At 46.1% G+C, this 15339-nt stretch overlaps 1 pseudogene; it reads right to left on the bottom strand.

The window, feature by feature from the left end:
- Positions 1-15339, bottom strand: part of LOC115186146 (caspase recruitment domain-containing protein 11-like) — a 92080-nt pseudogene that overhangs the window by 21405 nt on the left and 55336 nt on the right.

The raw sequence follows: 15339 nt of genomic DNA, 5'->3' as shown, positions 1-15339 counted from the left end.
TTATAGGGTCTACAGTATGGGGCTGTAGGGTAATAGGGTCTATAGGGTCTACAGTATGGGGTCGTAGGGTATAAGGTCTATAGGTATACAGTATGGGGCTGTAGGGTATATGGTCTACAGTATGGGGCTGTAGGGTATAGGGTCTATAGGTCTACAGTATGGGGCTGTAGGGTCTATAGGGTCTGCAGTATGGGGCTGTAGGGTATAGGGTCCTATAGGTCTACAGTATGGGCTGTAGGGTATAGGGTCTATAGGTCTACAGTATGGGGCTGTAGGGTATAGGGTCTACAGTATGGGGCTGTAGGGTATAGGGTCTATAGGGTCTACAGTATGGGGTTGTAGGGTATAGGGTCTACAGTATGGGGCTGTAGGGTATAGGGTCTATAGGTCTACAGTATGGGGCTGTAGGGTATAAGGGTCTATAGGTATACAGTATGGGGGCTGTAGGGTATAGGGTCTACAGTATGGGGCTGTAGGGTATAGGGTCTACAGTATGGGGCTGTAGGGTCTATAGGGTCTGCAGTATGGGGCTGGAGGGTATAGGGTCTATTGGTCTACAGTAGGGGGTTGTAGGGTATAGGGTCTACAGTATGGGGCTGTAGGGTAATAGGGTCTATAGGTCTACAGTATGGGACTGTAGGGTATAGGGTCTATAGGTATACAGTAATGGGGCTGTAGGGTATAGGGTCTATAGGTCTACAGTATGGGGCTGTAGGGTATAGGGTCTACAGTATGTGGGCTGTAGGGTATAGGGTCTATAGGTCTACAGTATGGGGCAGTAGGGTATAGGGTATAGGGTCTACAGTATGGGGCTGTAGGGTATAGGGTCTATAGGTCTGCAGTATGGGGCTGTAGGGTATAGGGCCTATAGGTCTACAGTATGGGGCTGTAGGTATAGGGTCTACAGTATGGGGCTGTAGGGTCTATAGGGTCTGCAGTATGGGCTGTAGGGTATAGGGTCTATAGGTCTACAGTATGGGGCTGTAGAGTATAGGGTCTACAGTATGGGCTGTAGGGTATTAAGGTCTATAGGTCTGCAGTATGGGGGCTGTAGGGGTATAGGGTCTATAGGTCTACAGTATGTTAGGGTATGTAGGGTATAGGGTCTACAGTATGGGGCTGTAGGGTATAGGGTCTACAGTATGGGGCTGTAGGGTGTAGGGTCTATAGGGTCTACAGTATGGGGCTGTAGGTATAGGGTCTATAGGTCTACAGTATGGGGCTGTAGGGTATAGGGTCTATAGGTCTACAGTATGGGGCTGTAGGGTATAGGGTCTACAGTATGGGGACTGTAGGGTGTAGGGTCTATAGGGTCTACAGTATGGGGCTGTAGGGTATAGGTCTACAGTATGGGGCTGTAGGGTATAGGGTCTATCGGGTCACAGTATGGGGCTGTAGGGTATAGGGTCTATAGGGTCTACAGTATGGGGCTGTAGGGTATAGGGTCTATAGGTCTACAGTATGGGGCTGTAGGGTATAGGGTCTACAGTATGGATCTGTAGGGTTTAGGGTCTATAGGTCTACAGTATCGGGCTGTAGGGTATAGGGTCTACAGTATGGGGCTGTAGGGTATAGGGTCTACAGTATGGGGCTGTAGGTTATAGGGTCTACAGTATGGGGCTGTAGGGTATAGGTCATAGGGTCTACAGTATGGGCTATAGGGTATAGGGTCTATAGGTCTACAGTATGGGGCTGTAGGGTATAGGGTCTATAGGTCTACAGTATGGGGCTGTAGGGGGTATAGGGGTCTATAGGTCTACAGTATGGGGCTGTAGGGTATAGCGTCTACAGTATGGTGCTGTAGGGTATAGGGTCTACAGTAGGGGATGTAGGGTATAGGGGTCTATAGGTCTAACAGTATGGGGGCTGTAGGGTATAGGGTCTACAGTATGGGTCTGTAGGGTATAGGTCATAGGGTCTACAGTATGGGGCTGTAGGGTATAGGGTGTACAGTATGGGGCTGAGGGTATAGGGTCTACAGTATGGGGCGGTAGTGTATAGGGTCTATAGGTCTACAGTATGGGGCTGTAGGGTATAGGGTCTATAGGTCTACAGTATGGGGCTGTAGGGTATAGGGGTCTATAGGTCTACAGTATGGGGCTGTAGGTTATAGGTCTAGCCAGTATGGGGCCTGTAGGGTAATATGGTCTATAGAGGATTCTAAGTATGGGTCTGTAGGGTATAGGGTCGACAGATAATGGGGCTGTAGGAGTATAGGTTCTATAGGGTCCTACAGTAGGTGGGCTGTAGGGGTCATAGGGTCTAATCGGGTCTACAGTAAGGGGGCTGTAGTGCTATAGGGGTCTACAGTAATAGGGCTGTAGGGTATAGGGGTCTATAGGTCTACAGTATCGGGAGCTGTAGGGTAATAGGGTCGACAGGTATTGGGCTGTAGGCGTATAGGGTCTTAACAGTATTGGGCTGTAAGAGGATATAGGGTCCTACAGTATGGGGATGTAGGGTATCAGGGTCTTCAGTATGGGGCTGTAGGGTATAGGGTCTACAGTATGGGGCTGTAGGGTATAGGGTCTACAGTATGGGGCTGTAGGGTATAGGGTTCTATAGTTCTACATGTATGGGGCTTGTAAGGGTACTACTTAGGGTCTACAGTATGGGGGCCTGTAGGGTATAGGGTCTACAGGTATGGGGCTGTAGGGTATAGGTAATAGGGTCTACAGTATGGGGCTGTAGGGTATAGGTAATAGGGTCTACAGTCTCAGGTACCTTACCATAATCCATGTTGTCAAAACTCTCATTTTCAAAGTCACAGAGGCTGAAACAGAGAAGGAAAAATGTAGTCAGAAGTTAGAAACCTTTTTCCAATGTATTGAGTGTAAGCTGTGTTGGGTAAAGGGTAAAGGGTAAAGGTTAAGGGTAAAGGGTAAAGGGTAAAGGTTGTAGTGTAAATGGTGTAGGGGTAAAGGGTGAATGGGTGTAGGGTAAAGGAAGTAGGGTGTATGGTAAGTGGTGTAGGTTAAAGGTGTAGGGTAAAGGGTATAGGGTAAAGGGTAATGGGTCATTTTTTATTTATTTATTTATTTCTCCTTTATTTAACCAGGTCGGCAAGTTGAGAACAGTTCTCATTTACAATTGCGACCTGGCCAAGTTAAAGCAAAGCAGTTCGACAACATACAAAAACACAGTTACACATGGAGTAAAACAACATACAATCAATGATGCAGTTGAAAAAAATAAGACTATATACAATGTGAGCAAATGAGGTGAGATAAGGGAGGTAAAGGCAAAAAAATGCCATGGTGGCAAGTAAATAAAGTATGGCAAGAAAAACACTGGAATGGTAGATTTGTAGTTTGAAGAAAGTTAAAAGTTAAATATAAATAATATGGTGCAAAGGAGCAAAATAAATAAAATAAATAAATACAGTAGGGGAAGAGGTAGTAGTTTGGGCTAAATTAAAGATGGGCTATGTACAGGTGCAGAGATCTGTGAGCTGCTCTGACAGCTGGTGCTTAAAGCTAGTGAGGGAGATAAGTGTTTTCCCAGTTTTAGAGATTTTTGTAGTTCGTTCCAGTCATTGGCAGCTGAGAACTGGAAGGAGAGACGACCAAAGGAGGAGTTGGCTTTAGGGGTGACCAGAGAGATATACCTGCTGGAGCGCGTGCTACAGGTGGGTGCTGCTATGGTGACCAGTGAGCGGAGATAAGGGGGGACTTTACCTAGCAGGGTCTTGTAGATGACCTGGAGCCAATGTGTTTGGCGACGATTATGAAGTGAAGGCCAGCCAACGAGAGCATACAGGTCGCAGGTGGTGGGTTGTATATGGGGCTTTGGTGACAAAACGGATGGCACTGTGATAGACTGCATCCAGCTTGTTGAGTAGGGTATTGGAGGCTATTTTGTAAATGACATCGCCGAAGTCGAGGATTGGTAGGATGGTCAGTTTTACGAGGGTATGTTTGGCAGCATGAGTGAAGGATGCTTTGTTGCGAAATAGGAAGCCAATTCTAGATTTCACTTTGGATTGGAGATGATTGATGTGAGTCTGGAAGGAGAGTTTACAGTCTAACCAGGACACCTAGGTATTTGTAGTTGTCCACAAATTCTAAGTTAGAACCGTCCAGAGAAGTTATGCTGGATGGGCGGGCAGGTGCAGGCAGCGATCGGTTGAAGAGCATGCATTTAGTTTTACTTGTGTTTAGGAGCAGTTGGAGACCACGGAAGGAGAGTTGAATGGCATTGAAGCTCGTCTGGAGGGTTGTTAACACAGTGTCCAAAGAAGGGCCAGAAGTATACAGAATGGTGTCGTCTGCGTAGAGGTGGATCAGAGATTCACCAGCAGCAAGAGCGACATCATTTATGTATACAGAGAAAAGAGTTGGCCCAAGAATTGAACCCTGTGGTACCCCCATAGAGACTGCCAGAGGTCCAGACAGTAGGCCCTCCGATTTGACAACACTGAACTCTGTCAGAGAAGTAGTTGGTGAACCAGGCGACGCAATCGTTTGAGAAACCAAGGCTACTAAGTCTGCCGATGAGGATGTGGTGATTAACAGAGTCAAAAGCTTTGGCCAGGTCAATGAATACGGCAGCACAGTATTGTTTCTTATCGATGGCGGTTACGATGTCGTTTAGGACCTTGAGCGTGGCTGAGGTGCACCCATGACCAGCTCTGAAACCAGATTGCATAGCGGAGAGGGTGCGGTGGGATTCGAAATAGTCGGTAATCTGTTTGTTGACTTGGCTTTCGAAGACCTTAGAAAGGCAGGGTAGGATGGATTATAGGTCTGTAGCAATTTGGGTCAAGAGTGTCACCTCCTTTGAAGAGGGGGATGACAGCAGCTGCTTTCCAATCTATGGGAATCTCAGCGACACGAAAGAGAGGTTAAACAGCTAGTAATAGGGGGTTGCAATAATTTCGGCAGATAATTTTAGAAAGAAAGGGTCCAGATTGTCAAGCCAGCTGATTGGTATGGGGTCCAGATTTTGCAGCTCTTTCAGGAACATCAGCTGAATGGATTTGGGAGAAGGAGAAATGGGGAGGCTTGGGCGAGTAGCTGTGGGGGGGTGCAGTGCTGTTGAATGCAGTAGGGGTAGTTAGGTGGAAAGCATGGCCAGCCGTAGAAAAATGCTTATTGAAATTCTCAATTATAGTGGGCTTATCGGTGGTGACAGAGTTTCCTATCCTCAGTGCAGTGGACAGTTGGGAGGAGGTGTTCTTATTCTCCATGGACTTTACAATGTCCCAGAACTTTTTAGAGTTGGAGTTGCACGAAGCAAATTTCTGTTGAAAAAGCTAGCCTTTGGCGTTTCTAACTGCCTGTGTGTATTGATTTCTAACTTCCCTAAAAGTTGCATATTCGCGGGGGCAGTTCGATGCTAATGCAGAACGCCACAGGATATTTTTGTGTTGGTTAAGGGCAGTCAGGTCTGGGGAGAACCAAGGGCTATATCTGTTCCTGGTTCTAAATTTCTTGAAAAGGGCAATGCTTATTTAAGATGGAGAGGAAGGCATTTTAAAAAAAAAATAACCAGGCATCCTCTACTGACGGGAATGAGGTCAATATCCTTCAGGATACCAGGGCCAGGTCCGATTAGAAAGGCCTTGCTCGTTGAAATGTTTCAGGGAGCGTTTGACAGTGATGAGTGGAGGTTGTTTGACCGCTGACCCATACGGGTGCAGGCAATGAGGCAGTGATCGCTGAGATCTTGGTTGAAAACAGCAGAGGTGTAATTAGAGGGCACATTGGTTAGGATGATATCTATGAGGGGTGCCAGTGTTTGCGGCTTTGGGGTTTGTACCTGGTGGTTCATTAATAATTTGTGTGAGATTGAGGGCATCAAGCTTGGATTGTAGAATGGCTGGGGTGTTAAGCATGTCCCCAGTTTAGGTCGCCTAGTAGCACGAGCTCTGAAGATAGATGGGGGGGCAATCAGTTCACAAATGGTGTCCAGAGCACAGCTAGGGGCCGAGGGGGGTCTATAGCATGCGGCAATGGTGAGAGACTTGTTTTTGGAGAGGTGGGATTTTAAAAAGTAGAAGTTCAAATTGTTTGGGTACAGACCTGGATAGCATGACAGAACTCTGCAAGCTATCTCTGCAGTAGATTGCAACACCGCCCCCTTTGGTCGTTCTAATCTTGTCTGAAAACGTTGTAGTTAGGGATGAAGATTTCACAGTTTTTGGTGGACTTCCTAAGCCAAGATTCAGACACAGCTAGGACATCCGGGTTGGCAGAGTGTGCTAAAGCAGTGAATAAAACAAACTTAGGGAGGAGGCTTCTAATGTTAACATGCATGAAACCAAGGCTATTACGGTTACAGAAGTCATCAAAAGAGAGCGCCTGGGGAGTAGTTGTGGAGCCAGGCACTGCAGGGCCTGGATTCACCTCTACATCCCCAGCGGAGCAGAGAAGAATAAGTATGAGGGTACGGCTGAAAGCTATAAGAATTGGTCGTCTGTGACGTCCAGATAGAGAGAAAAGGAGCAGGTATCTGGGGGCGATAAAATAGCTTCAAGGTATAATGTACAGACAAAGGTATGGTGGGATGTGAATACAGAGGAGGTAAACCTAGGCATTTAGTGATTATGAGAGAGATATATGTCTCTAGAAACATCATTGAAACCAGAAGAATGTCATAGCATGTGTGGGTGGAGGAACTGAGAGGTTGGATAAGGTATATGAGCAGGGCTAGAGGCTCTACAGTGAAATAAGCCAATAACACTAACCAGAACAGCAATGGACAAGGCATATTGACATTAAGGAGAGGCATGCTTAGCCGAGTGATCAGAGGGTCCAGTGAGATTCAGACAGCTAGCCGGGCCATAGGTAGCAAGCTGGTGGAAGATGGGAGGGAGGTCTGTTTTAGCCGCCCTCGTGCGTTTCCGTCTGTGGGTTAGTGGGGTTCCGTGTGGAAGGGGGGGACCTGTCCAAGTTGGCAAAATAGTTAGTTATAGTGGCCCAAGAAAAGTGTCCGACAGACCTATTCAGATCGCAGCCGAAAAGACAGCTAACGATTAGCTGGCCACAGATGGGCGATCAGTTACGTCGCGACGGAGGGGCCAGTTGGACAACTCCCTCGGGCAGATAACGTCGGTGATCCAGTCGTGAAGACCCAATGGGGCTCCGCATCGGCAGTAAAACGGGTCAGGATAGGTGAGTTGTAGCCCAGGAGACACTTCAGCTGGCTAGCTCAGGAAATAGCCCACGAGTGGCTGACGGAACTCTTCAGCTGGCTAGCTAGCTAGCTCCGTAATAGTGTGTGTTAATTCCGTGACCGACGTTGCCAATAGTCACTCAGGTAGCAGCTAGTTAGCTGCAAGATCCAGGTGTAAATGTCCAGAGCCTGCGGTAAGAAATCGAGGAAAGGAGAGAGAATAGGTCCGATATGCTCTGGTCTGAGTCGCGCTGTACAAAAACTGCCGATAGCTTTTCGAGCTGATGGGATAGCTGAGGAGCAGCTAAACGTAGCTAGCTGAACTTCAACGATTAGCCAGTGAAAATGGCTAACCTCTGGCTAGCTTCTGTCGTGGAATTCAGATTGAGGTAAATAATACTTTCTTTTTTTAAATTGCTGAGGCGGGTTGCAGGAGAGTGCTTGGAGGTTGAGTATTTAGAATAAAAAAAATGTAAAAAGATAAGTGAAGAATTTTTTTTTAAAATATATATATATACATACACGGGACACGACAGGACGTCTGAACTGCTACGCCATCTTGGGGGAGATGGGTGTAGTGTAAAGGGTAAAGGTGTAGGGTAAATGGTTTAGGGTAAATGGTTTAGTGGTAAATGGTTTAGGGTAAATGGTTTAGGGTAAATGGTTTAGGGTAAATGGTGTAGGGTAAGGGTGTAGGGTAAATGGGTGTAGGGTAAATGGGTAGGGTAAAGGGTATAGGTGTAAAGGGTAAAGGGTGTTACCGTCTAGGCTAAAGGGTGTATGATGTATTGGATGCAGGTTGTAGTGTGTCGTGTAACAGGGTGTAGAGTGTAGAGTTAGGCTAAAGGTGTATGATAAAGTGTAAAGGGTGTAAGGTAATGGGGTAGGGTAAGGGTGTAGGGGTAAAGGGTTGAGGGTGGAGGGTGAAGTGTGTAGGTGTAGGGTGCTAGGGTGTAGGGGTGAGGTGTGTAGGGTTTAGGGTGCTAGGGTAACGTTTGGTAGGGTGTAGGGTGCTAGGGTGTAGGGGTGAAGTGTTTAGGGTGAAGGTGTTTAGGGTGTAATGGTTGTAAGGTGAAGTGTTTAGGGTGTAGGGTGCTAGGGTGTAGGGTGAGGTGTGTAGGGTTTAGGGTGCTAGGGTAACGTTTGTAGGGTGTAGGGTGCTAGGGTTGTAGGGTGAAGTGTTTTTGGTTTAGAGTGCTAGGGTGTAGGGTGAAGTGTTTAGGGTGTAGGGATAGGGTGAAGTGTTTAGGGTGTAGGGAGTAGGGTGAAGTGTTTAGGTGTAGGGTGAAGTGTTTAGGGAGTGGGGTGAAGTGTTTAGGGTATAGGGTGAAGTGTTTATGGTGTAGGGTGAAGTGTTTAGAGAGTAGGGTGAAGGTTTAGGGAGTAGGGAGAAGTGTTTTAGGGTGTAGGGAGTAGGGTGAAGTGTTTTAGAGAGTAGGGTGAAGTGTTTAGGTGTAGGGAGTAGGGTGAAGTGTTTAGGGTGTAGGGTGAGTGTTTAGGGAGTAGGGTGAGTGTTTAGGAGTAGGGTGAAGTGTTTAGGGTAGGGTGAAGTGTTTAGGGTGTAGGGTGAAGTGTTTAGGGAGTAGGGAGAAGTGTTTAGGGTGTAGGGTGAAGTGTTTAGGGTGTAGGGAGAAGTGTTTAGGGTGTAGGGTGAAATGTTTAGGGTGAAGTGTGTAGGGTGTAGGTGTAGGGTGAAGTGTTTAGGGAGTAGGGAGAAGTGTTTAGGGTGTAGGGAGAAGTGTTTAGGGTGTAGGGTGAAGTGTTTAGAGAGTAGGTGAAGTGTTTAGGGTGTAGGGTCTAGGGTGAAGTGTTTAGGGTGTAGGGTGAAGAGTTTAGGGAGTAGGGTGAAGTGTTTAGAGAGTAGGGTGAAGTGTTTAGAGAGTAGGGTGAAGTGTTTAGGGTGTAGGGTGAAGAGTTTAGGGAGTAGGGTGAAGTGTTTAGGGTGTAGGGTGAAGTGTTTAGGGGTGTAGGGTGAAGTGTTTAGGAGTAGGGAGAAGTGTTAGGGTGTAGGGTGAAGTGTTTAGGGAGTAGGGAGAAGTGTTTAGGGTGTAGGGTGAAGTGTGTAGTGTGTAGGGAGTAGGGTGAAGTGTTTAGAGAGTAGGGTGAAGTGTTTAGGGTGTAGGGAGGAGTGAAGTGTTGAGGTGTAGGGGTGGAAGTGTTTAGGGAGTAGGGTGAAGTGTTAGGGATAGGTGAAGTGTTTAGGGTGAAGTGTTTAGGGAGTAGGTTGAAGTGTTTAGGGTGTAGGGGAGAAGTGTTAGGGTGTAGGGAGTAGGGTGAAGTGTTTAGAGAGTAGTGTGAGTGGTTTATGGAGTAGGGTGAAGTGTTTAAGGAGTAGGGAGAAGTGTTTAGGTGTAGGGTGTAGGGTGAAGTGTTTAGGGAGTAGAGTGAAGTGTTTAGGGAGTAGGGAGAAGAGTTTAGGGGTGTAGGGAGAAGTTGTTGAGGGTGTAGGGAGAAGTGTTTAGGGTGTAGGGTGAAATGTTTAGGGTGAGTGTGTAGGGTGTAGGGTGAAGTGGTTAGGGAGTAGGGAGAAGTGTTTAGGGTGTAGGGAGAAGTGTTTAGGGTTGTAGGGTGAAGTGGTTTAGGGTGTAGGGTGAAGTGTTTAGGGAGTAGGGTGAAGTGTTTAGGGTGTAGGGGAGTGTTTAGGGCAGTAGGGGAGAAGTGTTTATGATGTAGGGTGAAGTGTTTAGGGAGTAGGGGAGAAGTGTTTTAGGGTGTAGGGTGAAGTGTTTTGGGAGTAGGGAGAAGTGTTTAGGGTGTAGGGTAAGTGTACCCGCGGGGCTGGGAACTCAGTCTCTCCCTCTCGCGTCCGCGGACCAGTGATAGCGTTTAGGGTGTAGGGTGTAGGGTGTAGGGTGTAGTGAGTAGCGAGTAGGGTGTAGGGTGTAAGGGTGAAGTTGTTTAGGGTGTAGGGTGTAGGGAGTAGGGTGTAGGGAGTAGGGAGTAGGGTGAGGGTGTAGGTGTGAAGTGTTTAGGGAGAAGGTGTTTAGGGTGTAGGGTGAAGTGTTTAGGGGAGTAGGGAGAAGTGTTTAGCGTGTATGGTGAAGTGTACCCGCGGGGCTGGAACTCAGTCTCTCCTCTCGCGTCCGGCGGACCAGTGATGCGTTTCCTGGCGGCTCGGGGTTGGTGGACATGAATGCTGTCGTTACGGTAGCGCAGCTAAACACAGGTTAACCATGACACACACAGGTAGGTGTGGCAGGTGTGTGTTGTGTGTCAAATCAAATACAAATCTAATTGATTTTCACATCCGTCAAAATACAACAAATGTAGATTTTAAACCCGTGAAACGCTTACTTACAAGCCCTTTCTCACACAATGGCAGAATTAAAAAGTAAGAACAATTTCACAAATAAAAAAATGAAGATATTACCACAATAAGATAACCGACGTTATACAAGGAGTACCGGTACTGAGTCAATGTGTAGGGTTAGGGTTACCAGGTAGTTAGAGGTATATAATGTAGGTAGGGGTACCAGGTATTGTATGTAATATAATGTAGGTAGGGTTACCAGGGTAGTTGAGGTAATATAATGTAGGTAGGGGTACCAGGTAGTTGTAGGTAATAGTAATGTAGGTAGGGGTACCATGTAGTTTATGAAAGGGGTTACCAGGTAGTTGTAGGTAATATAATGTAGGTAGGGGTACCAGGTAGTTGAGGGTAATATAATGTAGGTAGGGGTACCAGGTAGTTGAGGTACTATAATGTAGGTAGGGGTACCAGGAAGTGTAGGTAATATAATGTAGGTAGGGGTACCAGGTAGTTGTAGGTAATATAATGTAGGTAGGGGTACCAGGTAGTTGTAGGTAATATAATGTAGGTAGGGGTACCAGGTAGTTGTAGGTAATATAATGTAGGTAGGGTACCAGGAAGTTGTATGTAATATAATGTAGGTAGGGGTACCAGGTAGTTGTAGGTAATATAATGTAGGTAGGGGTACCAGGTAGTTGTAGGTAATATAAGTAGGTAGGGTTACCAGGTAGTAGAGATAATATAATGTAGGTAGGGTACCAGGTAGTTGAGGTAATATAATGTAGGTAGGGGTACCAGTAGTTGAGGTAATATAATGTAGGTAGGGTTACCAGGTAGTTGTAGGTAATATAATGTAGGTAGGGGTACCAGGTAGTTGTAGGTAATATAATGTAGGTAGGGGTACCAGGTAGCTGTAGGTAATAATGTAGGTAGGGGTACCAGGTAGTTGTAGGTATGGGTACCAGGTAGCTGGAGGTAATATAATGTAATAGGGGTACCAGGTAATATAATGTAGGGTAGAGGGTACCAGGTAGTTGTAGGTAGGGGTACCAGGTATTGAGGTATATATTGTAGGTAGGGGTACCAGGTAGCTGTAGGTAATATAATGTAGGTAGGGATACCAGGTAGTTGAGGTAATATAATGTAGTAGGGGTACCCAGGTAGTAGAGGTAATATAATGTGGTAGGGGTACCAGGGTAGTTGTAGGTAATATAATGTAGGTAGGGGTACAGGTAGTTGAGGTAATATAATGTAGGTAGGGGGGTACCAGGTAGTTGAGGGTAATATAATGTAGGTAGGGGTACCAGGTAGTTGAGGTAATATATGTGGTAGGGTACCAGGTAGTTAAGGTATATAATGTAGGTAGGGGGACCAGGTAGTTGATGTAATATAATGTAGGTAGGTGGTACCAGGTAGTAGAGGTAATATAATGTAGGTAGGGGTACCAGGTAGTTGTAGGTAATATAATGTAGGTAGGGGTACCAGGTAGTTGTAGGTAATATAATGTAGGTAGGGGTACCAGGTAGTTGAGGTAATATAATGTAGGTAGGGGTACCAGGTAGTTGTAGGTACCCCTACCTACATGCATGTAGGTAGGGGTACCAGGTAGTTGAGGTAATATAATGTAGGTAGGGGTACCAGGTAGTTGTAGGTAATATAATGTAGGTAGGGGTACCAGGTAGTTGTAGGTAATATAATGTAGGTAGGGGTACCAGGTAGTTGTAGGTAATATAATGTAGGTAGGGGTACCAGGTAGTTGTAGGTAATATAATGTAGGTAGGGGTACCAGGTAGTTGTAGGTAATATAATGTAGGTAGGGGTACCAGGTAGTTGTAGGTAGGGGTACCAGGTAGTGGAGGTAATATAATGTAGGTAGGGTACCAGGTAGTTGAGGTAATATAATGTAGGTAGGGGTACCAGGTAGTTGAGGTAATATAATGTAGGTAGGGGTACCAGGTAGTTGAGGTAATATAATGTAGGTAGGGGTACCAGGTAGTTGTAGGTAATATTAGTAGGGTACCAGGTAGTTGAGGTAATATATGTAGTAGGGGTACCAGTAGTAGAGGTATATAATGTAGGTAGGGGTACCAGGTAGCTGTAGTAATATAGTGTAGGTAGGGGTACCAGTAGTTCTAGTCTTTGACTATTTGTGTTTGTGTAAGTGTATATGTGTGTGTTGTGTGTGTGTAAATTTGTAAGTGTGTATGTGTGTGTGTGTGTAAGTGTGTGTTGTGTGTGTGTGTGGTGTGTGTGTTTGTGTGTGGTGTGTTGTGTGTGTGTGTGTGTGTGTGTGTAAATTTGTAAGTGTGTGTGTAAGTGTGTAAGTGTGTATGTGTGTGTGAGTGTGTAAGTTTGTAAGTGTGTGTGTGTGTGTGTGTAGACTCACCATAGTAGTCTTGCTGGGCAGCTCTGTGTTGGGGCGTGATGGGGAAGGGAAGGGGGGAGGGGGAAGGGGAGTGGGGACATGTGCTGGTCAGCTGACTCTCTGACATCATCACATCTGGAGACGATCCACCACCACCCTGGACACACACACACACACACACACACATCAATATGCCTGTGGGCCTCTCAGGCCCCTGCTGACCATCTGCTGATTAACTGCTGTTTGTTAGTACCTGAACGGAGAACGTCCTCTGTGTTGATTGGCAGGTCCAGAGTTTTGGGGTTGGAGACTGGAGACTTCACTCTGGTAATCTACACAGCACAAACACAATGTAGTGTTTAGGAGTGGTGTGTGTGGTGTGTGTGTGTGTGTGTGTGTGTGTCCTGTGTGTGTGTCTGTGTCTGTGTCTGTGTCTGTGTCTGTGTGTGTGTGTGTGTGTTGTGTGTGTGTGCTGACCACTCCTTTCAGGTTGGGTCGTCTCTTGAGGCCGGGGTTCTGGAGGGAAAACTTCTCCTCTGCGACTCGTCACTGGAGCCTCTGATTGGCCAAGAGATTTAGGCTCCTCCCCCATCACCTGAGAGATGACGGTCGGGGGGGACGTCTCTGGGCAAACTCTGAAAGAGAGAGAGAGATACAGAGGAGCGTGTGTTACCTGGTCCAGAGTAGTATCTTTCTGTGTGTTTATCCTTATGTGGTCAACTGTCCAGTAGTCTTTTCTGTGTGTTTACCTGGTCCAGAGTAGTATCTTTCTGTGTGTTACCTGGTCCAGAGTAGTATCTTTCTGGTGTGTTACCTGGTCCAGAGTAGTAGCTTTACATGTGTGTGTTTACCTGGTCCAGAGTAGTATCTTTCTGTGTGTTACCTGGTCCAGAGTAGTATCTTTCTGTGTGTTACCTGGTCCAGAGTAGTATCATTTCTGTGTGTGTTACCTGGTCCAGAGTAGTATCTTTCTGTGTGTTACCTGGTCCAGAGTAGTATCTTTCTGTGTGTTACCTGGTCCAGAGTAGTATCTTTCTGGTGTTACCTGGTCCAGAGTAGTATCTTTCTGTGTGTTACCTGTCCAGAGTAGTATCTTTCTGTGTGTTTACCTGGTCCAGAGTAGTATCTTTCTGTGTGTGTTACCTGGTCCAGAGTAGTATCTTTCTGTGTGTTACCTGGTCCAGAGTAGTATCTTTCTGTGTGTTACCTGGTCCAGAGTAGTATCTTTCTGTGTGTTACCTGGTCAGAGTAGTGATCTTTCTGTGTGTGTACCTGTCCAGAGTAGTATCTTTCTGTGGTGTGTTAGCCTGGTCCAGAGTAGTATCTTTCTGTGTGTGTTACCTGGTCCAGATAGTATCTTTCTGTGTGTTTACCTGGTCCAGAGTAGTATCTTTCTGTGTGTTACCTGGTCCAGAATAGTATCTTTCTGTGTGTTACCTGGTCCAGAGTAGTATCTTTCTGTGTGTTACCTGGCCAGATAGTATCTTTCTGTGTGTGTTACCTGTCCAGAGTAGTATCTTTCTGTGTGTGTTACCTGGTCCAGAGTAGTATCTTTCTGTGTGTTACCTGGTCCAGAGTATATCTTTCTGTGTGTTACCTGGTCCAGAGTAGTATCTTTCTGTGTGTTACCTGGTCCAGAAGTAAGTATCTTTCTGTGTGTGTTACCTGGTCCAGAGTAGTATCTTTCTGTGTGTTACCTGGTCCAGAGTAGTATCTTTCTGTGTGTGTTACCTGGTCCAGAGTAGTATCTTTCTGTGTGTGTTACCTGGTCCAGAGTAGTATCTTTCGTGTGTTACCTGGTCCAGAGTAGTATCTTTCTGTGTGTTACCTGGTCCAGAGTAGTATCTTTCTGTGTGTTACCTGGTCCAGAGTAGTATCTTTCTGTGTGTTACCTGGTCCAGAGTAGTATCTTTCTGTGTGTTACCTGGTCCAGAGTAGTATCTTTCTGTGTGTTACCTGGTCCAGAGTAGTATCTTTCTGTGTGTTACCTGGTCCAGAGTAGTATCTTTCTGTGTGTTACCTGGTCCAGAGTAGTATCTTTCTGTGTGTTACCTGGTCCAGAGTAGTATCTTTCTGTGTGTGTTACCTGGTCCAGAGTAGTATCTTTCTGTGTGTTACCTGGTCCAGAGTAGTATCTTTCTGTGTGTTACCTGGTCCAGAGTAGTATCTTTCTGTGTTGTTACCTGGTCCAGAATAGTATCTTTCTTTGTGTGTTACCTGGTCCAGAGTATTATCTTTCTGTGTGTTACCTGGTCCAGAGTAGTATCTTTCTGTGTGTTACCTGTCCAGAGTAGTATCTTTCTGTGTGTTACCTGGTCCAGAGTAGTATCTTTCTGTGTGTGTTACCTGGTCCAGAGTAGTATCTTTCTGTGTGTTACCTGGTCCAGGGTAGTATCTTTCTGTGTGTTACCCTGGTCCCAGAAGTAGTATCTTTCTGTGTGTTACCTGGTCAGAGTAGTATCTTTCTGTGTGTTACCTGGTCCAGAGTAGTATCTTTCTGTGTGTTTACCTGGTCCAGAGTAGTATCTTTCTGTGTGTTACCTGGTCCAGAGTAGTATCGTTCTGTGTGTGTTTACCCTGGTCCAGAGTAGTATTTCTGTGTGTTACC

Source organism: Salmo trutta, unplaced genomic scaffold, assembly GCF_901001165.1.
Source record: "Salmo trutta unplaced genomic scaffold, fSalTru1.1, whole genome shotgun sequence".
NCBI classification, from domain to species: domain Eukaryota; kingdom Metazoa; phylum Chordata; class Actinopteri; order Salmoniformes; family Salmonidae; genus Salmo; species Salmo trutta.
This window is presented reverse-complemented; position numbering and strand designations above follow the sequence as displayed.